Genomic DNA, 25,454 nt, shown 5'->3' with positions numbered 1-25,454 from the left:
GGCGTGGGGAGCAGCAAGGCTTCCCTGCCACAGGACTTTCACTGCCATCTTTTCCGCTGCCTCTGACCCTGGACCACAACTCTAAATAGTTGTCTTGGCATCAAGGCTGCGCAGCCACGAACATGGGGTGACTCAGAGGGGTTGCATGGGGGTAACTGGGAAGCACTGATTCATCCAGGAGGGACGTGCCATTCTTCCTTAAGTTTAGGACTCATGTGAGATTCTTTTCCTCCCTTTACAGATTTTTCACCCTACGCTCATTTTTTGTAGTTCTTTCTTTCCACCACCCGTTGGCTTCTCAAGCTCTTTCTCTGTCCCCACTGACTCTTATTTCAATCTTCTCTGTCACATTCTTTACCCTCCACTCCCTATTTTCTATTGTTCTTTTTATTCTTGTTGTCCCCCCTTTTTCCTTCTTCCTTGTTCTTGTCTCTGCCTCTTTGTTCATAATCACATCTCCAAAGTGACTTCTCATATCTTCATCCTACCAGAAAATAGTTTTGTTTGCAAGCTTACATGTATTTTTCTTTCTTCTGCTGGATATGCCACTTAAAACATCTCTGCTTCCTTGAAGGGCTCTGATTAAGATTGCAAATATTTTTCTTTAAATGGTTAGAATGAGACAAGGATTTGAGGAATATTGACTCAACAATTTATTTTCTCTTAAATATATTTGCTTCTCCTTAAATAATAATTGAAATAAGTTATAGCACAATAAAGTCTTCACAGCAATCAATTAACAACAAATAGAATAATTAAAAATTAAATTGCAAAGCTTATTTGAAATTACAATTTTCCTGATCATATATGTGAGTTACATGGCTGTACATAGAAACTAAGATATTAGGTATAGATACTCATTATTATATTTTTTTAAATCTGTCATATAGTGTGACTTTTTGCAAATTATTGAAAATAGATAATTTTGCATATTATTATTTTTGGTTCATTACTGTACTAAAACTAGAAAGCTGTTTTCCTTTCTATATTATTAAGAGCAACAGAAGAGGTATAACTGGCAGTTTTATTTACTTACTATAATGGGACAAGAGATCATTAGGCTGCACATAGTATGGAGTAACTAACATTATTCTTTCCAGTCTTTTCTTTCTTTCTGAGACACTTGATCTTTTGAGCGCTTGATCTTTTTAAGCAATGCTAGGTCAAGTCAGTTATCTAAGGAATAGTTTGCTAGAGAAAACAAAAAGGCAATGGTGTCTGACAGTCTTCAAATGTACTTTGTACCTTGTTGTTTTAGTGTCAGCTATTGACAGATCTAGTTGGGGAAATTTCTGGTCCTATCAGCAACAACAATTCAATCTTCCATAGTGCTTTTCACATCAGAGCACATTACAAATACCACTATCATCCCTCTATTGATAGCACAGGAGGTTGGGGTAGGGATAACTGACAGGTTATAGGTAAAGGAAAGGTTTCACTGGAAGAAATAATTTTCCAGTAGAAAACAAATACAATGTGAAATCTTCCAGTGACATTTCTCCACCACCAAAATAATCTTACATGAAGAAATTTTCAAGTCTTGCTGAAATTGCCAAATCTGTGATCTGACTTTAGATATACTTGCAAAAAATAGTGAAATTAGGGTAACTCTTAGTGACATTGTTTTGGCTTAGTCAGGTCTTTTCTTTCTTTTTCTTTCTTTCTTTTTTTTTTTTTTCTTTTTCTTTTCTAAAGTACAAATTCAGTCTCTGGTCTCTGAGGAAACATTCCTTCTCTACCACACAAGTGGTAAATAAAATCTACAAATAAATTCTATTTCCCCAAATGTATAGGATACAAAAAAATGTATTCATTAGTGTGAGATATAAAAATGTAGACTCACACTTCTGAAATCTACGGCTGTTCCTTTCACACTTGTGCCAAAGGCAAACAAACATAATTCTCCCTGGCAGCTGGACGACATTCCAAACAGCCACCACATTAATTCACTCACCTCCATCAGCCTCCGCCTGCAACCTGCACAGCTTGCTGCCAGGAAGCCTGGCAATAAATTCCAACTCTAAATACCAAACAAGGTAGAAAATACCATACAATGCATTATTCCAAAGGACAAAAATGGGTTTGCATGATGGGGATACTGAGCAAGGTGCTCTTCCACTGCCTTTTGCAGTTCTCCTTATTATTGCCCTTGTGGAGATTGGCAGCTGCCACAGAAAATACAGGTTTGCACTGACAGTTGAATTCTGGATTTTTTTACTCAATATTTGAGTTATTTTTTTAATAACCATCAATAGCTAGATGTTTGATTAAAAGTAAAATTTTGTATGTTGATGATGTGCAAACTAATGTTAACACCTGATGTGATAATGAAGGATCAAGCCTGGAACTGCTGTGTATTCAAGTGCTTCTGGAGAAGGGTGTTGTGGACACTGTGCTGCAGCTCTGCAACATCTCTTAGTGAAGGTTTTTACTTTCTCTCCAACTAAATATATATGAAAAGGCAGGTAAGTACCAAATTATAGCACCATCTATGGTTATAGATTATTTTTATAGATATATATTAGTTTTGCTTTGGGTTTTTTGTACCATGTATGTACATAAAATCGTTCAATTTTTCTCTTGGTCTTTAAATTGTTTTTCTTTTAATTTCAAGAAAAAGCCCAAGAACTAAAAGTAAGCCTGTTCTTGGAGGAAACAGAATGCACCTTTCTCACCTATCAGCAACTGCAAACAAAATGGCCACTATCTCAGGAAACAGATAATTTCTCATCAAGTTAAAGGTGGAGTGTGCAATAAAGGCATCACAGATTCAAAGATGTTTAAACATGAGCTTGTTCTGCGGCTTTTTTTCTCTTCACCTTTTTCAGAAAAGCTGTATATTCTGAAATGAAATTAACACAGTGTGTTAATTTTGTTTTCCCTGAAATAATTTTCAGGAGTTCAGCCTAAAAGAACACCCAGCAAACTAAGTTTTCCAACTTCTTGGGTTCGTATGAGTATAAAGATCTGAGAGGGAAAGCTCAACAGAGCAGCTGTCAAAAAAGGTTATTGCTGGTTTGGCTTAAGATTGCGCTCAGCACACAAGTTAGACATTCTGTACATTCCAGCCAAAAGTGGAATAAAATGAAAGTAAAGGAATAAAATCATTCTCAGAAATGTAACAGGCATTTGAACTCTCAGAAAAGTTTTATTCTGTGTTTTGAGCAAAGTTGATGACAATAATTTCATGCAAACTGCTTCCACACATGTTAGTTTTACTAACTTTGTGTTAGTTCACTGCATCTAGGGATGGTAAAAAGCTCTCTCTGTTTGATTAGTCTTCTATCTTGACTTTATCTTTTTAGAGTTTTGCAAAGCTGATAAAAATACAAAAGTTCACAGGGAACAATTTATTTGGATTTCAGCCAAAGCTTTGATAAAATAAGCTTCTGTATCAGCAAAAGTAACTAATTTTTGAACAACAGTGTAAGTAGTTCTTGAGAAGGTATTTTACACCTTAGAGAAGCATTACTTAGAAAAACCTTATACCCTGTAGATCTATGCACTTTTCATGCTTTCTTTGAGTGAGCACTTACTCCTCAGTACAACTGTGATGTATTTTCAGTGCTTCTTTTTGCAGGGGTAGAGAGGTCATTCAGATGATCTCCACTTTTCTTGTTTTTGAAGTTGCACTAGGATCTCTACCTGTAGGCTGTTTACTATGTTGAGTGGCTGTCATTTCTGTACAATTAGAGCTACTATGAGCTTTCTAATACAAATTGAATTCAATCCTGTTTAATCCTCCTGCCCAATTCTATTTGCTCTATATTTTCTGCCACGGGGTCCTTGCCTGAGATGGAGTTTTTTTTCTGTATGTTACAAACTGTGCAAATGTCTCCCTTATTTCTTTTTTTCCCCAGCATAGTTGAATTATTTTCCTGCATAATTTTGATTTAGTCCACTTTCCATAAGACTGATGCTTTCCAGTTACACATTTTTCTTCTTTGCGATTTTATTAATCTCAGAATAATTTACACTGTTCTGTGGACTTCCTAAAATAGCAGTGTAGTGTAAGGAGCTGTAGGGTCAACAGGTCTTGCTATAATGGCTTCCTAGGCAGGGACTAAGTGCTTCAGTCCTTTCACATTTAAAACTACTGTTGACCTCAAGAAAGCATAGGAAGATAGTTGGTTTTAACTGTCTTCACCTCAAAAAGGACATGCACTGAGCAAAGAGACATGGAGACAAAACTAGCTAGGAGAAGTATACCTTTATCTGCACTTGCAAGTCTTCCAGTGCTTCAGGTTTTTTTTCATACCAGCTGCTGAGCTTTAAGTGGCTTTGCTTTCAGGGTTTTTTTAAAGTTAATTTTTCTTTACAGAAATGACACTATAGTGCTGTATTTTTGCTCTACCTTCTCAGTGGAGATTTACAGTCCAAATTCCAGAACAAGAACTGCTTTGGACTGGGGGGATGGTGGTGCTCAGTTTTGAAAAGTCTCAAGATTTTATCTTGAGTTTCAATATTTGCTTCTTCCTTTATAACTGCCATTCTTGGACGTGAGTGAACCCATGACCGTTTTAAGCTGCTTTTTCTTTGTGTGCGTTTCTACCCCTCACATTTGTAACATCTGAAAATATAAATTTGGTAAAAGATTAGAAGTTTAAAAATTACATCATTTTTTTTTTAAATTTAAGATTTTTAAGCCAATCTCATTTTTGACACCTCTAGGATGCCAGTTTTAGGGTTAACAAAGCTATATGCTTCAATGTGATTTGAAACCAAGGGACTTAACAGAGCCTAAAAGAACATCTGACAAAAAAAAAAGACACAAAAGGGGGAAAAAAAGGAAACATCACACATACACACAAAACTGAAAAAGACATTTTTAAGAAATGTGTTTATAATTCAGTTAGTCTTTAACAGGGATAAAATGAAGATCCTTATTTTTCATTTTCAATTACTTTCCTGTCATATTTGCGAAATTTGCAGGTCAGAAATTTTTTTTTCCATCTGGCAACCTGCAGCTTCCACACGAGATTTGAAAGCAAAAAAAAATTCATTCTGCCTCATAGGTCACTGCTGGTAATAAAACTTCCACAATAGGAAATTAGCTGACAATTTGGTTGATGATGTACAAAACAGAATAGAAGCCAGCTCGCCCTCCCAGAGCTCCTTGGCTCTACAGAGCTAACAATAGTAAAAAACAGGCTTTTGGTCAGAAAAGTAAGCAGCTCTAATTCCAGGCTACGCAAGGAGCTGCTCCTTTGAGTAAGAGCTTGTTCTTTAACACTGCTGCCCATCACTCTGCTTTAAGCTGCCAGTGCTCTGCGCTGCAGCAGCAGCTGCAGCACCAGCCACCAGGGCAGGGAAAGGAAAAAACAGAGATACCAGGTTTTGGGTGGTAAGGTCCTTCAAAGTGAAATGCCAGCAGAGACAAGATGTGCTCTGTTCTGCTGGAATTAGTCACTGGAGCAAACAGGACTCAGCTCTCCTGAGCGGCTGTGTGACAACTGGGATTATCTTCTTCATGAACAAGAGCTGGTGTTTTTCTTTCTTCCTGTACCTAATAAAGAAATTGCAGTCACTTCAATAAAGAAGTGTTCTTACACCCAGGATCTTTTTCTTATATGATCTTGACATAGAACTTCATCTGTATCAAAGAATCTTCAGAGATATTAAAATGGTTGTGGCTCCGTCTCTTATTCCTCCCCAGAGATGAGGGAGAACAAGGCATAAACGAGGACTACAAGTTTAAGTTTGTTCACAGTCTGTTCCTTCGGTAGAGCAACTACGTGCATGAGCAGCTTATAACCCCTTAGAAGGTTAAAATCTTGCCTGTGGCAAGGATTACTTTAGTGAAAATGCATTAATAACATGGGTTTGTCTGCAATGATATAGTCATGTGTCTGACTCAATATTATTACCAAGAATAATTAACTCAGCAACGGGGAAAACACACATGTACACAAATGAGGTGCTGATGTTCATGAGATAATTTTCATTTATCATGAACTGTCTCACCTGCTTTCTGTTCTGTATACCACCTAGGCCTCTGAGACTAATGTGAAACAGCTTGAAACACATTAAGAACCCAACAACCAAAAATGCATATTTCCAGATAAAGCTTTCCTTTCCTCTTCAGAGGTGGAAGAAGTATAGGTCTTGGATAAAGTGGTGTTTAGTGTTGTATCTGGGATAGATTCAGTGGGGGGAGCAGTGAAAGAGAGGGAGAGCAGTCTGCACAATTTTGTCATTATAAAACATGGAGTGGCTATTTTCAGGTTATTTTAGAGGATTCTTGTACCACAAAGAGTTTTCTATTAAGATGTCTAATAAAACTCATGCAATATCAGAAGCCTGATTTAGAGAAAATACATTCAGAATAAAATAATATTTAACATTCAGACACAGGGCTTCAGTACTTTATTGCTACCCCCAGCCTTTTGGAACACATTTCATTTGTAAACCCAGTAAAAAATCACAGATGTCTGTCATTGAAAGAAATTAACTTTCTCCAGTTTGTTTCTTCCTACAAAAGTAGACAACCATATCATTCCTTTTGGGCATTTGCCAAATCCTTTGGGATAATTGGATAGAGATGCCGTGGAGTTGTGAACAGTTGTAGTTCTGCTGCTGACCTACAGTAGCTCTACTTCTTTTTTCTGGAGTGAACCTTCCTTGGGGAATGCCTGCTCTGTGGGTTTTATCTTCTCCTTTCTGGTAGGATTCTGGATACCCTTCCATACCATGTTGTCTTGGAGGGCAATGGAGCCATCTGAAGAGACATTACTGGCTGCAGGAGGATCCCTGGAGAGACTGACACACGGATTGCCCTCAAATATCTGCTGAAGCAGCAGGAGACATTCCTCTTGTAACAGGCAAGAAGAGACAGTGGTGTGGTGCAGCACTTCTAAAGTGGAAAAAGGAATCCTGCTCTGCTTCCAACAGAGGAAAGGGAAACCTTGCTTCACTTCTGAAAATACTTCTGGAAGCAAATAAAAATGTCAGTCTAATAAAATAATCTTTTACAGAGCTACAGCCCTGAGTCAGGTAATACTCCTTTGATGTCAAACGACAATATTGGGAATTTTCCTCCAGTAGGGCTACAGAATTTGGCCTATTAAATATTACTAAATTATCCTTCAATTTGAAATCAGCTTTTCCAAGACAAATTGGTCTTTTGCATTTATCCTAATGCATTGAGGAAATGAGATTAATTCATTAATCTCTAGGTTGCACTGTTGTAAAACTGGTTTTTTAAATTCCATTCAACTATTCCATTCAACTATTCCAATATTTTCATTCCGTTCAACTATTAGGGCATTGTTTTGATGTCATTTCAGCAAACATTCTGAATCCCAGGAAAGTTCATCACCTGGCGGTTCATTTTTCCTAAAGGAGCTTAATACTATTGCAAAGGAATCAAAAACCACTTAGGAAGTTTTACTTGAGACCACAAATTTTGTGGAGGCACAATTTTACCAAGTGATTAGCTGGAGGCCAAATTCTGCAAATCCTAAAATCACGTGTGTATTCCTTTCACTTGAAAAGGACTCCCGGTTTGAAGGACTTCTCATGCAAATAGGGATCTGCAGATTTGGCCTTTTGTGGCAGGGCTGATATCATGGCTTTGCTGTATGTAGTTAAACAGAATTTTTTTGAAGGGTTCATCAGGAAAGTGAAAACAGATTTTCCTAAACTAAATGCTTATGGTTGAATTTAAATATGCTGCCCATGTCAGAGTTTAAACTGTTCCCTCCCTCTCTCTTATAAGCATTTTAACTATCTACATTAAATACAAGTACAAGGAATAAGGGCACAATATAAGTACAAGAAAGTGTAAAACAAAAGGGCAGTTTCATGGTCGCTATTAAAACACATTAAAAGTCCCTCCAGCTGCTGGTGTTTAACCAACAAAAAATATGGTTTCATACCAAAAGAACAATCTGTTCTGTGAATTAAAGCATTTAGAAGGGCTTAGTAACAAAGGTAAGGTTCCTAATATATGAACAAAATCAATGGCTCTATACATACCAATGCAGATAATGTTTCAAAACTGGGGGGAAAGGTGTATAAAACAACTGGACATGGGTCTGGTTAGAAATTGATCCAAGAAAGCCCAAATACCTGAACAATTGTGGTAAAATAAATAGAAGTGTGTACACAAAGAAGTGGAGTTCTAGAAGCTAAGCCAAATTTCTAATTCCATAGCATCCCTTTCCATCCTGTTGGACAGGAATAAAAATCTGGCAGCTTAGACCTATCTCTATTGCTTACTTTCTCAAAGGTCATGACTTGTTTTCTGCATGGAGAGAGCTGGAACTTTTTCCCATGAGGGTGTAGCTAGAAATGTTTATATACACAGCACTGAACCTGTTGTGCCTCATCTCTACTGTTTTTCAATGTCAATATACTCTATCAACAATGCAGCAGCCTGATCAGATACAGATATCTAACTGTGTCATGAAAGGCCTAAGGAGAACAAAAATATGTCTTCCAGCCAGGAGTGCTGTTTCCAGCATTTGTTTCCAACCTGCCAGGTGTTTCAGAAATATATAGAGCATCTCTTCCCTAACAACACCTACAAATAAAAGGATGCTGCCCTCAGTCAATATTTACCCTTTCAAAAACTTACTCACTGGCTTATTTTTCTGCTTTTCTTCTACTATTTTCTTTCTGCTTTTCTCTAGTTTGCCCTAGAGTTTCCTTTAGTTTCTTCCTGCTGTTCTAGATTTCTTGCCCAAATTTTGTTACATTTTCATTTCCTTGCTAATTTTCTTCTTTTCAATTCTATTTTTCTCTATTTGCAGTTTGCATGTCACTTCATTAGCTCTCCTATCAAGTTTTTATTCTATAGTCTGCTTTACTTTTGTTCCACATTTCGTATACTCTCCTGACTGCCCTTGCTTCATTTCATTCATGGACATAGCTCAGTCAAGACCAGGAGAGAAGATATTCACACCTAATTCTTATCTTTCCCTGCAAATGATGTGAAGAGAATTAACTGCTCAAGGAATCAGTGAGAATTTCCCTTAATGTGGCAAAATCTGTGAAACTTTATTGGGTAGTAAATGGGACAATTTGAATGCTAGGCAGTAGCAGGGATGCACAGATACAGCTAGAAGGAGCTGCTTTTTGTGAGAGTTTGTCAAGGAAATGAAAAAAAAATTGTCCAAAAAAACCCAAAAAAAAAAAAAAACAAACCCCAAAAAACCAAACCAAAAACACCCCACTACCCACCCAACCATCTAGGCAGTAGCAGGGATGCACAGATACAGCTAGAAGGAGCTGCTTTTTGTGAGAGTTTGTCAAGGAAATGAAAAAAAATTTGTCCAAAAAAACCCAAAAAAAACCCAAAAACCAAAAACCAAAAAAACAAACCAAAAACACCCCACTACCCACGCAACCAACCAAATCCTCCCCAACAAACCAAAAAACCCAAATCAAATCAAACAAAACAACAACCTAGCAAGCATTTAACCAATCAAAAAAACTACAACACACCAAAAAAAAACCCAAACCAAAATCGTAAGAGAGGTAGCAAGCAGATAGTATTGACTGTAGACACTTTTCTGCCTTTAGAGTGCATAGAGAAATAACCCCCAAACAAAAAGTCCTCACCCTAGAAAACTCACAGCTTACCAATTTTTTTTAAATTTGCTTTATGTTCCTTGTATTTCTTCAACGTCTTCCCATTTAAGTTTCCTATCTTCTTCTATTTTGAGGTGTTTCCTTTACACTGGGCAATAGTTGGTGCCCTGCTTTTCTCCTCTGCCTTTCATATGCAGCCCTCCCTGTCTCTCTGCACCACTCCTGTGGATCCTTCACCTTCCTGTGTTCGTGACTCTGACTCTTCATGTGGTCTCTTTGTTTTAATCTTTAAACCCAGGTATTTCATCATACTTTCAACACCTCAAAGATCGTCTCTGCTAGCTTCTTCCCACATGACAAATTATATAGTCATGCCCTGCTGGCATAGCCACAGAAACTCTCTCCTGCTTTCATTGTTCTCTCCTATGCGCACACATTGCACCAGCACTTCAAAACTAAACAAAATATGTGGATATATGAAGATTTTCCCTGTATGTGCTCGTCATGTAGGCTCAAATGCTGCTTTACAGGTTCTTGCCAATTTATGTGAGAATTGTAATATAACCTCCTGCTAAAATATGTTTAATTTTTCTTCCCCACTTCCTTCTAGATAATTTTTTGGCATGTGCAGATAACCTCCTTCTCAGGTATTTTCTCCTTTCATGATGAATCCATCCTCAGATGACTTTTAAATAAAGATGTTCATATTTTGAGTGATAAGGCATCAGCTGGACTGAAAGTAGTTCAGTGAGTATTGTAGGGGACAGATTTACTCCTCTCGTTTGGAAAAACACTCCAGGTTTTCTCAGGAGAGAGTTTTTAAATTTTTTTATCCCTGAAAGAAACAAAGGAGCATATTTATGTTAAAAAGTAAGGTTTTGGTAGCATCTTGCTGAGCAACTGGGCTGGAAGAGTATCCTTACTTGATCTTAGGAGAAAGCTCCTTTGACTTTTCAGAGGACAATGCTTAGCATGCTCTTATCACAGTTGATTTTAGGGGATTTTTTTCTTGACTTCAGGCATGTCAGAGAAGAAATTTAAAACTAAAGTAAGAGCAGTTTCATGACTGAAGTGATGTTCCTCAAAGCAGTGCAAAAAGGAACAACTCTAACTACTGATTCTTATGTGACTTACGACTGAGGTGTAAAGACTACAATGCTACCAACCCTTCTTCAGGGCTAGGTAAGTGGCGCAGAAAGGCTGACACACATAGAGAATCTGATTTTATCAGGACTCAGGGAAAATTATTTTAACTTTTCTCCAAGTAATTTTCCCTGCTCTTGCCCACCCAGGTAACCACAGTATGAGACATGACTTCCAGCCTTTGTGCCAGAGCCATTTTCTGCAGCCTGCCCGCCGGTCAGCACAGCTGTCCCAGTGTGCAGCTGCAGTGAGGGAAGGCAAGCACTTGCAGAGGCCACGGTTCAGCCTGGCTGGCCCTGTACCTGTGGGAGTGGTGGGCCAGAGCCCCGGCACAAGGCACACCCCAGATATCCAGTGGAGATGGAGCAGAAGTGTTTCAAGGTGCCCTTTGCCAATGGACATTCAGAGCTGTGGCTCTTGGCCTCTGCAACATTCCCCTCACCAAGGCCCTCTCAGCTCTCATGAAACTTCCATTTGTTGATCCCTGAGGTGCTTAAAACCTGAATTTTGGCTACTCTTTATTAGACTTGTCTGTTGTCCTCTCTATTCAAGGCCTTCACCACACAGTTAAACCCTGTGATCCAACCTACACAGCCCTCAAGCTGTCCTCAGGCTCCCCACTCAACCTAATAACAATCAATCTTACTCCTCATCTTCACTGGGAAATTTTTACAAGGAAAAAGGAACTATTCTGCTCTTCAGACTGCAGTTAGACTTACTGGTGTGTGTGTGTGTGCTCGATGTGTCCCAGGATTTCAATTCCTCAGACCAAAAATACAAAGCAGCCTTCTTCTGTTCAGGATGCTGGAGTTTCTTCATAATAATGGACAATGGAAGAAACAATGGAACTGAGGAGGAAAGTCATATGTACTGAGAACCCAATTTAATATGCGGTTCCTATGCAGATCTGTTACTTTCTTCGTTTCAGGATCTCCACAGTGTTTCCATGTCATTATGCCAGCTGGGCAAGTTCTCAATGCCCATCAGCAAGCAATGGTGAAAGACCTGCACCTTACTTGTGCCCCAGGAAAGTCAGTGCTTTTGGTCTTACAAATAAAGCAGGAGTAGAAGTCAGATAGACTTGGACAGCAGCTCTGAGAGCATGTGCTTGTCTTCCAGCCATCTTTGGCCAGTCTTTGGTAGCAGAAGAACCAAACTATCAATTAAGTGTTTGTATCATTTCATAATGAAATACCATCACATTCTAAGCATCAAGTTATTATTTGCATAAAATGATGTCACATTGATTTTACAGTCACCTAATTTCTCTTATGTTAAGCAGTTTCCAGGCTGATTCACCCATATGCCAATTATGCCACAGTACAGACTCCTGTCCAGTGGTCTTTGTTTCGGGCTTGATACTGCTTTGGTTTAAAATCTTCATAGTAGTGGCTTCCTCCTCTATTATATGTGTGAAAAAGCAGGCATGCATAATGTCACTGACTTCTGACCCCACAGAAAGCCCCACAAGATCCTTGTTTAGTCTCATGCATTAAACAATGTCCATGAGCCTAGGACATGCCTCCAGCGCTGATGAAGAAACTTGTGCCTGAGCTGGCATGACTGATAAGTGGTAGAAATGTGCCTGATCAAACGAGTTCTGCCTTACACCATCCTGTGCCAGCCCCTGTCTAGCTCATTTGCACGGCAGGGATCTGTGCCATGCCAGAGGCTGACGTGGCTCCCTGCGAGCCCAGGGATCACTGCTGGGCTCAGCGTGGAGACAATGCTAACGAGATCTGACCCCCAGGGAGCCGTGGCCGCCAGGAGCAGGACGTGCAGAGGACAGCAAAAGGCTGACTGCTGTCTCCTTTTTTCCATTACATCCTCATTTTATATTCTTGGCATCTTACTTAGGTATATTTTAGTTACTTATGTTTATGCTTTTCATTACTATTTTCTCTAATTTCTCTTATTAGATTATAAAAATACCTGTTGATATTTATTCCAAGAATCTTGAATGCATGGGGAACCCTTGGTGCAGATACTGAAGGAAGGTCCTATAGAAAGAAAACTTAAGCATAATGCTGCCATCACATCTATCAGGGAACATGTGTCACACCTTTAAATGCAATAACTAAAATCAATAGGCAAGTAAATAATATGATGCACTTGAAACAGAATTGGAGCATTGCACTGAAGACAGAAATATTCCATAGTTTTTTTGGAAGAGTGTCTGGCCATAGAGTTGTGTGTGTAAGTGTAGGCATAGAAAGTGATAGAGAACTTTTAACAAAACTTCTGACTCTGCAAAGCAATTCTACTTTTGTATAACAAGACAAATTTTTAGCTATAGAAGTCCTGCAGCACAAAAACAGTGAAAATGGGCAAGAAGTACCATTACAGATAGAAAATCCAGTCATATACCTTTTTTAACCAGGGATTTTATGAAAATTTCTGCTCAATATATGTGCTAAGTGAATAGGGTTTTTTTTTCTTCTTCTTTTTTTTTTTCTTCCTATACAGATGGTTTCAAGGCAGAGACTTGGAAAATATCTGAGAACAAACTTCACAAGACAAAGATTTACAATGCTTGCATCTAGATTTCTGATAGGGTAGCCAGACATCAGGGAAGAATTTTGCTTGCTTCTCAAAAATATTGGAGCTATCAAGATGAATTGGGCACAGAAGATAGTGTATGTAAGGGGCAGTTGGATGACTGAAAATAGAAACTTTTAAGAATAACACAGAGCCATTTTGGAAGAGAATTCTGTATCTGGAGAGCACAATAGACTGGCCAAACTGTATCAAGGATATCCAGGAACCTGGTAAGCAGATGTGAGGCATGTGGGGAAATGTGGCCCAAACAGCAAAAGAGGCTATGAAAAACTGCAGCATCCCTAGCAGGCCTTGGAGCACAGTAGGAATGGACCTTCTGAAAAAATGCACCAAAAAGTTACAATTTTGAGCTAGAAGATTGTATTTGTACATATCCTTTAAATGTGAAGTTAAAGCACTGTCACAGCTGAGTGTAAATTTAGCACATATTACTTTATTTTTGAGCTGCATGTTGTGAATTGAATTGTTTCCCAACTGAGAGATGGTAACTTAACCCAGGAATGTGTTAGCTTGGGTGGTTGCAATCACCTCAACAGAGTGTGAGACCCTATCTCTGCAAAAGGCAAATTAAAAATACAGCCAGCCCTTCCTGGATAAAGAAATACACGTACCAAGAGCCTGAACAACATCCTGCTGCTGCACACGTTGTTGTCTGTGTATTTCTACATTCAAAGCCCCACCACCACTGTCACTAGTGGTGGTGAGAGGACAAGGAAGAACAGTGCACGTGAAAAGATGAGAATTCACTACAACCAAAACCCTGACTGCCTTCTTAGCAGGAGACTTTGTTGTGACTGGGGATGTCCCCAGAACAAACTGTAACCTTGAAAAAACTCAGGGCATTGAAAAAGGAAAATCTTGTTGATGTAAAATGGCAGTGGCCAAGCAAGTGCTTCTCTGAGACATTATTACAACACTGGGTCATTGACATTGCTATGAAGATCCACCTTGACTGAGATATGATCAGCATTGCATTGAGAAACTGCAGCCACCGGAAGGATTGACTGCAAGACAGCCTCTTGGCACTGTCAGAAGATAAACACTCATTAAACTCCTACGGGGTATATCTGAGACCCTGTGCTACAGCACAGTGTGGAGCAACACCTCTTCAAGCCCCAAGGAAAATATCTTAGATCCTACACACAGTTAAGAAGAAAGAAAGAGACAGACGAGTGTGTTAAAATATGTATGATGTTAATGAATTTCAGACTTCAAGGGTGAGTAACAGAATGCTAAGCACATAAATTGGCTGTGGTAGTAGCAATTAATTTTGGTATCTTAAATAAATGCAGTAAATGGAACATTAGTATAAGTATAGTTCCTATGGGGACATTGTCATAAGTTTATTTACTGTATAAAACATGTCCATTTTTACCTTGTACTGTTGGCTGGTATCAGCAGTATTTATAAACTGAAAGCCCACCTATGCTGCCACGATAAAGGCAAAGGAAGCATCAGCAACAATACCTACATGAGATTTTATATAAGTATTTCATGTAACAACAGAGCCCATACACAGGAAGGAGATTTAGCATAATCTTCACTAATCTCCTGGGCGTGAGTGGCTGCTTTACATAGGTAGCTGTGCAAGTTACACAAACTACTGATGATACTAACTTGGTGTGAGGATGCTTACTTATTCTCCAAGATGAAGTAGCTTCCTACTTAGAGGAAGCTGGTTGGAGAAAACAGCATGCAAGGCTGAAGGAATACTGCTAGGCTATGGAATGGTCTTGACTGTCTCACTACCCTTGCTTTAAAAACTGAATGAACCCAGGCTTTCACAGTCAAGTAGATTTGGAGAAATCCACCTCCAGGCACCTCTTTGCCTCTCCATGTCCTTCTTCCTTACAATCTTCTGGGACTGGTGATGTTCAGGAAGGGAATGCCAGAGGATCTCCCTCCCCTTGGCCCACCTCCACAGCACTGTGGAGAGATGGGGAACAAGTTCTGCTGTGGGTGGGGCCACCCACCTTCTTCTCTCCTGGCTTCCCTTCACCAGCTGATGGGCTCTGGAGTGGAGCACCTGAAGCTCAGCCCTGTTGCTTCTCTAACCATTAAAGCTGTTGCACACAGCCACGTACATAGGCATATAAGAGAGGCAGGAATTGAGTGGAATTTTTTCCTGCACCTGTGTCCAGATATGTTCAGCTTGGGTATTATTTGATCTTACATAAGGAAGCTAAAATATCTTCTGAAATATTTCTCTTTTTTTACTTCTAAGTTACTCAGTAAATTTCCAACTTTGATGTAACCTCTAAACGTTGATGGTCAGTAATCTCCTGAATACACCCTCCCAATGAGCACCACAGCCAGAGGGGATGCAATGATCCAGGAGCATGCATGAAGAGCAAGGAAGGGATGTTGCTGCTACACTTAGCATTAGTAGGACTGATGATGGGCTACAGACCATTCTTCATGTTTTCAATCCACAGAGGACGCTAAGGGATTACACAGACTATGAAGAAGTGCCATGGGACTGATTAAACCACTAGAAAAAGTTTTATAGCACACTCTAAGAGTTTCATATGTTGTTTTAGAAAAGAAGAAGCTAAGAGTTGAGATGATCACAGACTGTAAGTATCTATGGCAAGAATATGATTTTGATAAATAAGAGTTAGTCTAGCAGACAAAGGCATAAGAAGATTTAATTGCTGGAAGCTGAATTAAGGGAAATTCAAAATAAAAATAAGGCTCAAAAATGTAAGGGCAAAGATAGTTTTTCCTTGAAACAATTCACTAAGGGTTGCTGTGGGCTCTTCATCACTGGAAATATTTTAATTGAGATTGGCTGTTTCTCTAAACTTTTGCTCCAGTTCAAACAGGAATTAATTCAGGGAAGTCCCATGGCTTGTATTATGAAAGAGGCCAAGACAGATGATCACAGTGGCCCCTTCTGACTTTTTCATTTATGAGCTCTGATATAATCAGACCCTAGCACAATATAGCCATAGGCAAAAACACTTCCTATTCATCATAGATTATTATAAGAAATGTAACATCTTCTCATTATAAATCAGGCAGTACAGTTTATGGCTGTATTAAGCTGGTAAAACATAGCTCTAGTTTCATGTGTCTTTCACTCATTACCTTAAAAAACCTCAAAACATTTACCCAGCTCTCCCCAACTATTCAGCGTAAAAAGTGTTTAAATGTTGAGAACAATGAGTTCAGGCTCCAATACCGCTGAGCTGTCTTGCAGTAAGAACACACAACATGTATCCTCATAAATGAGCAACCCTAAAGTAAACCCTGCATCACTATCACCTGGATGTACCTACACCTAACGTCCCCTTGATCTTTGCACAGAACTCTCATTGCGTACACAGCAAGAGCAGTAAATGGCTCTAAGGGGCTAGATACTGTTTCACAAAAAGGTTTAAGACAAACACAGGCAGCAGAGAAGTGCTGATTTAGTAACAGAGTATTTTACAGCAAAGAAGGTCACAAATGGGCAGTATTAAAGGTTTTATTTTGGTTACTTGACAAGTGCGAATAAATGCTGTACAGCACAGGTAGTCAAGTGCCAGCAATATTTTTCTTTTGAAAATGTTATCTTCACTTCAATCTTCAGTAGGATATAATCAGTCAATCATAAAGCTGGCTGTTTCAGGCAAATACTTTTACCATTACACAATCCTGTGTGAATATTGGGTTCACACAGTGGAGACACAGTCCTGCAAATGCTGAAGAAGACAGTATTTCTAATCCGAGAAGAGCCCATTTCACCTTTAAGGATAGGAAATTAATCTTTTCAGAAAGTAGCTTTTAAAATGAGCTAAATTCCTGTTGCAGATAGACTCTCTTAACTTTATTTACAGAGCTGGACCTTTTGTTATTAGACAGAAAGACAGTTTATCTCCAGCATATTTTTCATGCACAGTCCAGGCAGTATCTTGTGACCAGATTCACAGAACAAATCATGTAAAGTAATGTACAGCTTTTAGAAACTAGGTAGTTAAAAACAAGGAGTGGACTTAATGGTGACTTTAAGTAGAAAACAGAAAGAAGTTTGGTGGAATACCATAAATCCAGCAGTTTCATGTTAGCCACTGATTCACACCAGCTAAATTTACCCAAATTGTCCCAGTCAGACTCTTTGTTACTTATTTTTTAAAGTTCATCAGGAATTAGCATATTTTTTTTAATTACATTTCTATTTTTTATATAACAAAAGAAGATTCAAAAGAGCTGTGGATTTTGTTATTAGACAGAAAGACAGTTTATCTCCAGCATATTTTTCATGCACAGTCCAGGCAGTATCTTGTGACCAGATTCACAGAACAAATCATGTAAAGTAATGTACAGCTTTTAGAAACTAGGTAGTTAAAAACAAGGAGTGGACTTAATGGTGACTTTAAGTGGAAAACAGAAAGAAGTTTGGTGGAATACCATAAATCCAGCAGTTTCATGTTAGCCACTGATTCACACCAGCTAAATTTACCCAAATTGTCCCAGTCAGACTCTTTGTTACTTATTTTTTAAAGTCCATCAGGAATTAGCATATTTTTTTAAATTACATTTCTATTTTTTATAGTCATAACAAAAGAAGATTCAAAAGAGCTGTGGAGTCTCATTAATCACCTTTTCGTCAGAGCTAGATCATATTTTCAATGATGGGAAGTAGTTGTCACAAAATATTGCCACAAAATATTTACATGCTTATCATCAGCAACAGAGGTGATTAAAAATGCAAGTGAATCAACTCAATGAGCCAACAAGCAGCAACTTGTGGATGAAGTCTAAGTATGCTGTGGAATTATCAGCAGAGCTCAAAACTAATAACATCTTCTTTGGGTTTGGATTTTTTTTTTATTTTTGTGGTCCTGACTGCATCTCTACAGTCCCACACTCCAAATCTCATCCCACTTCTCTCTGGCTGTGAAATTTCTCACTGGTCTCTCTTCTAGACATCTCCCTTCTGTTTCTGATACTGTCTCTTCTTTGTTATGTCTTTTTGTTTGCACTGAATTACTTTTTTCCTCTCACTTGGACACCTATTTAATTTATACTACTAGAATTCATCTTAAAACCATGGAAAACAAAGCCAGCATTTTATCCTCTCCCTCACAGCACACAAATATCATGCTTTGAGTTGTACCTTCATGTTTTTCATTCCCAAACTGGTACTTAAGCAAACAAAATTTACAGAAAATATATTACTGATAGACATAATGTAAGATTAATTGTTTTGATATGAGAATTGCCTTTTTGTAAAGGAGTTGGCTTTGTGGTATAGTTTTTGATTGCCAAAGATCCATGAGTATACTTGCATGTACCAATAACTTAAAATCACACTGTTGTGCACTATCAGGAGTAAAAAAAATCTATTGGCTGAGAAAATAAATTAAAGACTATGTATTTCAACCCCAAGGAAGAAGTAGCAAAGCAACCCAAATAAAGGAAATACACCTAAAAAGAGCATCTATCAGAAGATGAAAGGGGAATGTCAGTGATATTTTATGATTTATAGTAGTTCTGCAGTTGCAGGCTGTGATGTGGGAATGTGATGTGTTTTCTCAATAGGAGAAATAAGTGCTCCAAGTTGATCCTTAAATAAATGTATAAAGTGCTGAAAAGCATGAGCACAGACTATGGCTTGAGAAGTGTAAATACAGATATGAAATGACTGCTCTTGAGTGCAAGAGGCTGGGTGATAGAACAATGAGAATGAAAAGTATATAGTGCTCCTTAAAGAGTTTACTGTTTAGTGAGGGAAAAAATGAACATACTGTCTTCAGTCCTACATTCCCTCCTTCTTCCTGCCTTTTATCATGTTTCCAAAACTGTTTGCTTTTGAAAAAAATTACGATTTTTTTTAAATAACAACCCTTGTTTTACCTTAATACATTGCTTCATTTCTTCAAAGGGCTCAGCAAACATTGCTAAGCCTTCCTAACAACATGGCTCTAAAATATTGCTATGAGATTGGGAAACTGAATCCTGGAGATGAAATAACTCAACTGTGGTCTCATATTTAAAGCTTCTAAGTGACACTGTTATACAAATAATGATTATATTTATAAACAGCACCAGTAAATGGCTGATAATGGAACCAAAGGTGGGACACAGGATTTGGTGCTTTTTTAATGTTGTGGGTTACAAATCCTGCTGTAGAAATTCATCTAATATTGTTCTTCTTCAGTGTGTTGTTACTTCACTGTATGAGCCTCTTACCAATAAGTAAATCAATTACCAATGAGTAATCAATTCCTGAACTATCTGTTTAAAAAGTTTTACATTATGTCTCACTTGCACTTTAGCAACTGGTATCTACAAATGGTACCTACAATCCATTCTAAATATCTTGCAGTATGTGCTTGTTGTATGTTGAAAATCCAGTGTCATCTAAGGAGGTTCAAATGCTGTTGGGAGTTCCATGAGTCCAGCAAAAGAACATGATATTCTCCACAGCCTTCTGACTGGGAAAATGTCCTTATATCAGAAAACAGGTCCCATAACTGACAAGGCAAACTGAAAGACTGAAGACTGGTACTTCACTCAGAGAATCTCTCTTATTAATGTCAAGGTTCCTTTCATAATCAAGCTGAAGCGAACTTAAGGTACAATGTGAGTCCAATTTGTTGTACCTACAAAATGCACATGCTTTGCTTTCTCGTTAAAGAAACCTTTAAACCTATGAGAAACTTGCAGAAAAAGGAAGTTTATAACACCCTTACTCTCACCTACCCAAACAGCTGAGATACAGGTTTGCCTCAGGATAGCAGTAACAGGCAAAAATAACATTTGTAAGAATATGTCAGAATATGACAAATACCATAGAACACATTAGAATGCATAGAACTATGTATTCTATAGTGTGGGCAGTAATGTTTTCTGAAATGACATTCTTCAGCTGGGTCATCCTCATATAGATAATCTCTTCTACAATTGTGTTTTGAAGACCTCAGAAAGCTTCCCCCCCCCCCCCCCAAAAAAAAAAAAAAATTTTTAAAAAAAGAAAGCCCAAAAAAACTTCCCCCCCCCCCCCCAAAAAAAATATAATACATCTTAAAGGAATATTTTTGTATGGGACTGCTCTGCATCTTTGATGAGTTTATCAAAACTCTAGGCACTGCTTGGCATATAGCTCATAGGAAGTTATGTTTTTCTGTTAACTCATAGAAATACCAAATTCAGCATCCTCATTTTTGAGCACTCCCTTGAGTACATTGTGACCATAAGCTAATAAGTGGATCACATTAATTTCCATGGGTTTCCCCATCTCTGACAGATAATTCAGTATTCCACACTAAGGTAAAATATGGTGGTCAAAATGCAGCTTCTTTCATGCCCTACAGTTCACCAAGAAGCTTTGGGATCGATGCCAAGACTTTCAAAATCTTGAATCAAATGCAGAGACTGAACCCCAGAGGTTTAAATAAGGACACTGAAATTTTTTAATATCAGGATGAGGACAACATTGTCACAGAGCAGGAAAACTCACAAGCCAGCTGCTAATGGGTAAAAATTGCACTGAAAGCAATCATCTTGGGCATATGAGGCAAGAACTCCACAGTTTTCTTTCCTCCTCCCCAGGCCAATCATCAAAATTCCACAGAACAGAAAAAGTTTCTTGTAGTTTGAATCTTGGATGATAAAAAATATCTATGTCACTTTCACAGAGCACCTGATGAATTAGGTCTCAAATAACATGAAAATTCTTATATAACCCGGTAATCAGTGGACTCAATTGTTTATAATACGCCAACAGTAAATGCAGGAGGAATTTATAATCATATTTTCATGGGGAGTAAGCCAAAACCCCTTCTGCAACTCAAACAAACTGCTTCACTTTTTCATTTTGGACAGGTTTAAAATTCAAAGAGAAATGACAGCATGACAGATAAATTTCTCTTGTGGCATTTTCCCCATCAGGGTGACGCAAAGAGAAGTCAGAAGATTAGCTTGTTATGCCCAGTGTATTTACAGTTACTGTACAGGTGGATGGTTACAATAAGCTGATGACAACTTCTCTACAGAAAAAAAGGGAAAAGAAAACAAGAAAAAAGAAAGAAAAAAGGCCAGAAAACAAAAAAAAAAATTCCCCAAATTGCTTCACTAGGTGAATTTTATATTCTTCCTGTCAGTTCTCCACTTTTTTTTTGCCCTCTTCTCAAAATGATCTTTTCTTTCTCAGCATATCTCTCCAGCAGACTTTGTTTTTTTCTTATTTTCCTGCCTATTTTAGACTCCCTCAACAATAGAAATTAAGTGGGGTTGACTGAACTGGTTCAAACACAATAGAAATACAGTTCCAGAGTCTCAAACTTAAAGACAGATTTCCCCTGACTGATGTCTACTAGTCCTAACTGTTTGGAGACAGTATTTTTAAATTATTTCTCAGATGTTTCTTCTTTGAGTGAAGTGGTCCCATTCGCAGCAGGGAAAGACAAAATACCTCCTTTATTCCTTTGCTGTTCCTCAGCTTCTTTTTCTCATTGGCTTCCTCCTTCCATCTCCCACTCATTCCCACCCCTAGCCTGAAACTTCTCTTAAAAGAGACTCCAGTTAGGAATGTGCTTGAGCACCCCTGAACCCAACCCATGACCTGCTAAATGTCCCAGAACCAGCAGGGCAGTGCTCCTGCACTGGCTGGTCTGGGCTGGGATTGGTGGCATGGTAGCTCTGCAAAAAGGCTTCTCTTGTCTTCCAGGTTTAGCCAGATCTGTTCTGGTACCGGCAAGGAGGGGACAGCAGCTGTCCCTGGAGCCCTTTGCCAGGGAGCAGGACAGCAGCAGAGGGCCGTGCCCCTCGAGCACACACTTGCTGCCTGGTGCATGGGGTAGGGGAGTGCAGGAAAGGCTTTTTCTCGAGGTGCAGCAGAGCAGTGAAGGAAGAGTAAAGAAGTGAGTGGTACATCACATACGTGCAGCCTACTGAGCATTTTTTGGAGTCCTCTGCTCGATGTGGTCACCTGATACCTTCCTCATCTACGTGTGAGCCCTCAAATCTCACACTCCTGCCTGGTTTTGATTTTATTCATCACGGGGTTTTTGTTTTGGTTAGTCCTTTCTCCTCTGGGGACATCTTGACACTTTGGTCAGCCTGTTAGTGCCCCAGCCAACCCTGAGCCAAAAATAACAAAAGCTCCCCTCCTCTCCCATTAATTTCTGCTCATGAGAAGGGAGAAATGGTTGACACCCCAGGGACAGAGGGGTGAAAAGTGTTCAGACCAAGGCACAGCTATAATTTCAGTCTGTGAACGTGGGCTGTAGTGGAGAAAATCAAGATGCTGTTTCTCCCAAGCCCTGCAGACAGGCCAGTCTAGGGACATACTGGAGAATGTTCTCTTCACACGGAAACATTTCACAAATTCCTACAGACACTGATTCCTCTTCCACAGTCCAAATCCTGCTTTGGTTCAACACCTATGTTTATGCCACAGCTTTAAAGGCCAAGATCTTGACTGAAAGTGATGCAGAAACTGCCAGTTTTTTCCCTTGAATTCAAGGCAAAGGAATCTTTTCTGCACTTGGGCAAAGGCACTTGTGTTCAGTGATGAGGCTAAGAGATTTGTGCTTGAAACATTCTTGGTAATACAACTTCAAGATGCTTGGCAGGGCTGAACTCCTGTGAAAGAATCTGATGCAAGAAAACAGATGAAAGCTGCAACGTGGTTGAAGGGAATTGCAGAGATTGGATTGAAGACAGAATTTGGCCTCTACCACTGAACATTCATGAGGCCAAACATGATATGGAAACTGTTTCAGTAAAATGTACTCCACAGAATCAACATGCCAGGGAGCCTGAACAGCTTCATTTATCACTGTTCCACTGCTGGTACTTGTCTTTACACAGGGTTATAACTTTTTTCCATTAAATCCTGTGTATGACTCTGAGTCTCTATTTATTTCTAAGGATGCAGAAAGAAGATGTTTATAACCAAATCTGTGTATAATTATTTTTTAAAAAGAGAGCTGTATGTTTAAAACCCTCCTGACCAGGAACATATGAGTTTGAATGTTGTTCTGAAGCCATTGAGACTTATCACAAAATTGATTGCTACAGATAGGTGTGGTGAAGAGGAATACTAAATGTTAAAAATACTCTCTGTGGTATAGAAGAGTGTCTGAGACAGTACCCTAGTTTTACAAATGTGGACACAACTATGAAAAACTTCAGACCCTTTGCTATCACAGAACAGAGTTAGTCAAGGATGTAGCTGCTTTTCACTCTCCATCCCCATGTGATTTGTTTACCCTTTGTGTGTTCCTTTAAAGGAGCCCAGATTCTTCTGGTGAGAAGAGTTTTCCATAGTATTTTTCCCATGCACTTGTTGAAGGTTGCTCAAAAAAAGATTTCACACATACACATTTATTTTCATATGGAAATCTTCAACTCATGAAGATTTTACTTTCAACTTTGCTTTCATATTCAGTGTTTATTCTAGTTACACATTTTAAAAGTGATGATAATGATTTGCACCACTAAACAAAGAGCACGTTAGTATTGCAAGTAGTTGTTTTCCATCCAACTAAGCTTTCTTTGGAATGTAGCTGTCAATTTTTCCCTTTTTCAAACCCTGAAGGAAGTATCCACATTTATTCAAATAAAAGATCCAAAATCTTGGACTCCTTAGAGCAAAATAAGCCAGAAGGTGGAGTTGCAACTGTAATTATGATCCCTTCAGCGCCTGAGGACAAGGTCTTTAGCTAACTAGATGCATTCCACTGCTACCAATGCAGTCTGTTCATGTTTAAAAATGTTTATTTTGCCCTATCTAGTCATAGCTCTCAGTGTTATTGACAGATATAAGCAATGTGTGCATCCAATAAACATATGAAAAGAATCATTGAAAACAGCCCTTTCTCATTGGTCCAACATCAGGTTCAAAGGATCTGTTTCATAAACTACTAGCTATTCTCTTATTTGATGTAAATGGGATCAATTTAGTGCTTATCCCACCCTAGCAATAGTTTTTAAGTTGTTTTAGAATTGTACATGTACTTAAAATAGAATTAGTCAGCTCAATTTTACATATGAAAATTCACAAATTACAGAGATCAGAGAATTGTTGAGATCAGAAATAAAGGGAACCTTTGTGCAATCCAGGTTATAAGCAGATTGTCCTGAGAAGAAAGGAGAGAAATACTACAAAGTTCCATGCCATGAGAACATTTTCTTCTATCAGCTTTCCACTTTCTGTGCACTGGGCTCTGGTGAGAGTCTGCTTTTAACTTCACTTGCACCTTCAACCATTCTAATGTTCTTTGCTACAAGTAAATATTACTAAAGATGGAAAAAAGCTTTAAGACTGTACACTGAAAAATATAGTACAGTGTAACTCTGCCCACCCATCGTCTCCACCTTTTTAGTTTGAAATTATTGGGGAATTTTTTTCATGGAATGAAAAATCTTTGACACTATCCATTACACCCTCCTATCAAAATGTGATCAGCAGAGCTCAAGAGTGACTGGCTTAATGCCATAAAAATTAGCCCTTGTTTGAAATGTGAGAACATTGTCTTGTAGGCATTAAAAAATGTCAAAATTTTTCACTGTCATTTACCTATTTCCCTTTGACAAAATTCATGCCACAGATCTGAGATAAGCTGTTTGGTTGTAAAACACTGGGCCTACAATAAAGGAACTGAAAATCATAAATTATTTAGACAATGATGAAACAATTTTATAATTCTGTTATACCACATGTTACTCAGCTCCTCCAAAGGCTTGGAGGTTCTACATGTGTGCATGCAGGAGGGTGCATGTGTGTGCATGTGCACATGTGGGTTGTATCTATGTGGGTTTCTCATGGCAGTGGAGTTTTTTTAATCTACGGTCACATGCCTCCAAAAAGCTACAGCACATGTCTGTCCCTCAAGTTAAATGAAAAGAGCATTCCAGCCCCTTCAGGAGTAGAAGGCTGGAGATAGCAGAGGATGCGACCTGGATGGTGACAGAGCCAGCCAGAGGAAGGCTTGACCAGGATCCCCCGTGGCACTGGGGTTAGGAAGCCAGCTGGTAGGGTGTGGGGAGGAGGGGGCTTGGGTGCGCATGTGGATGTGTCACCTGAGTGCCCTGCAGGAGCAGCAGCCAGGGAAGCAGAGCCCTGCCAGGGGCCAGGCTGGAGCAGCACGGCTCTATGGAATACACGCCGCGCTACGGACTCGGGCTTGGAAACTCTGAGTAAGAAAAATGCCTGTTGTTTGTTTCTGCTGCATTCAGAGAAACAGGATTCTGAGTACATGCTTTGTAAATAAACCAAAGACATT

Source organism: Passer montanus, unplaced genomic scaffold, assembly GCF_014805655.1.
Source record: "Passer montanus isolate IOZ18808 unplaced genomic scaffold, ASM1480565v1 scaffold19, whole genome shotgun sequence".
NCBI lineage: Eukaryota > Metazoa > Chordata > Aves > Passeriformes > Passeridae > Passer > Passer montanus.
Note: the sequence above shows the minus strand (reverse complement) of the source record.